This window comes from Engraulis encrasicolus, chromosome 20 (assembly GCF_034702125.1).
Source record: "Engraulis encrasicolus isolate BLACKSEA-1 chromosome 20, IST_EnEncr_1.0, whole genome shotgun sequence".
Lineage (NCBI taxonomy): Eukaryota > Metazoa > Chordata > Actinopteri > Clupeiformes > Engraulidae > Engraulis > Engraulis encrasicolus.
The window spans coordinates 48,811,443-48,813,942 of NC_085876.1; positions in this window are offsets into that span (position 1 = coordinate 48,811,443).

Sequence of the window (2,500 nt, forward strand, 5' to 3'; positions counted from 1 at the left end):
AAATACCCTCTTACCCACCTCCCCAAAATACCCTTCTGCCCACCTCCCCAAATATATACCCTACTAACCTCGATAAATACCCTCCTACCCCCCTCCCCAAAATACCCTCCTACCCCCCTCCCCAAACACCCTCCTCCTGCCCCATGGCTGTGCTGGCAAAGGAAAGCCACCTGGGCATTATTGGCTTAAAACTGGCCCCTCCTCCTCACACATTCAAGCCATTTTCATATTACTATATTGTGCTCAAATGAATCTATTGAAGATGGATACAATGGGCTGCCCCGTCTTAACTGTGGACCAGTCCCCAAGAAACAAACAAGCAAATAAACAAACAAACCAACAAACAAACAAAAAAACAGTATTGTCCCCTAAGGATTATCGGCCTACTGGGAAAATGTCCTGTATGCCAGATCAGCAGTCCAGTCATGTACTCAACTACCCAAAATGCACTGGTCCCCGTTTCGGCAATCTCCGGAAAACAGAGCCATACAGTAGGAGAGTTACGCAATTGGAGGACCAGGAAATAAATTGCAGCCCCGCCTTTCAACGAGATCGAGGTCGTGCCTAAAGCGGCTGTCTTTTCATAGACTCAACATAGAACCACCACATAAAAGGCCATAAATAAGGACTAACGAACTATACTGCGGGGTAATCACCACGAATATGTAAACTATCAACTGTCTTGGTAATGATTATCACAACAGTTTTACCATCTGTGATGTTTATCTGAAGGTACGAACAGCAGTAATAAGACAAGTCTTGTCATATTCCCTGCATTGCATCGCATTGCATTTGCTGTGTGCTACGACAACTTGTAGGCACTAACATTCGCAACGCTAAGCAGCTCTGAGACGCTAAATTTGCTAATTTTGCTAATGCGGAAGTCGGCCCTAGGACACAGTGGAGATTGCCCGACTCTCCTATTGTATGGTAGCCTGGTTCCTACCAGACCTCCGTGTGTGTGCTCTGGAGCCCCCTGGTGGCACTCCAAACACACACATCGGTCTGGGAGCATGTGGCAGGATTCAATTTCTGGACTCAAAAAATAATGCCGAGCATTTATCACTTCAATATCACTGGCAGCTCACATTGAGGAGTCACAGGACATATTATAGACTATATTGACGCGTTAGAGATCAACAGAAAATGGTTTTGAAAGAATTTGTTGATATTGAAGCAATAAATGCTGCGATTATTTTTTTGACTGTAGAAATTGAATCCTGCTACATGCTCCCAGACCTAGTAGTGGAGCTCATAAAGCTGTGCGGAACTACAGGTCGGGCAAGAGCCAGGCAAATTGTATGGCTCTGCCGGAAAATAGGCCTACATCCCGCCCCACACATTACTCCGCACGTCCCCAAAATATCCCTCCAAAGTACTAGTCCGTCCTCACGTCCCCAAAATACCCCTCTACCCCCCTTCTTTCACCCCCCCTTCCATTCTAATACTTATCACCCCCCCCCCCATCACCACCACATACACACACCCACCATGCCACTAACATTATCGCCACCACTGCCGCCACCACCCCCACTCTGCGCTCACCTCCATCTCTTAAAATCTTCTCTATCTTTCTCTTCTCTTTCTTCCTCTCTTCACAGCAGCCCACTCCTCCGCCCTTCACCCCTTCTTCACCTCTCTCTCCCTCTCCCAAATGTTCTCTCTCCCTCGCTCCCTCATTGCATCTTTCTCTCTCTCTCTCTCTCTCTCTCTCTCTCTCTCTCTCTCTCTCTCTCTCTCTCTCTCTCTCTCTCTCTCTCTCTCCTCTTTCTTTTCTCTTCCTCCCCCACCCCCACCCCCCCCTCTTATCTAACTTCTTCAATCTTTCTCACTCCCACTTTTTTGCCCCTCCCTCCCTTTTGTCATTTATTCTTCAGGGCTCTCTCACTCCCACTCGCCTCTCTCCTCCCTTCACCTCATCTCACTCCCTCTTTTCACTCCTCCTCCCTTCACCTCATCTCACTCCCTCTTTTCACTCCTCCTCCCTTCACCTCATCTCACTCCCTCTTTTCACTCCTCCTCCCTTCACTCCTCCTTCTCCTCCTCCTCTCCTCCTCCCTTCACCCCATCTCACTCCCACTCGCCTCTCATATCCCTTCACCCATCTCACTCCCTCTTTTCAATCCTCCTCCCTTCACTCCTGCCCTCCTCCTCCTCCTCTACTTGTCCTCCCTCCTCCTCCTCCCCTCCTCCTCCTCCTTCTCCTTCTCCCTTTACTCCTGCCCTCCTCCTCCTTCTCCTCCTCTCCTCCTTTTACTCCTGCCCTCCTCCTCCTTCTCCTCCTCTCCTCCACTCCCCCACCTCCTCCCTTTACTCCTGTCCTCCTCCTCCTCCTCCTCCTCCTTGTCCTCCTCTGCTCCACTTGCCCTCCTCCTCCTCCTCCTCCTCCTCCTCCTCTCCTCCTCTCCTCCACTCCTCCACTCCCCCTCCTCCTCCTGGAGGTGTTCGATTCATGATCTCTCCCTGGGGAGAATCCTGCTGCTCACCACTCTTATCTCCA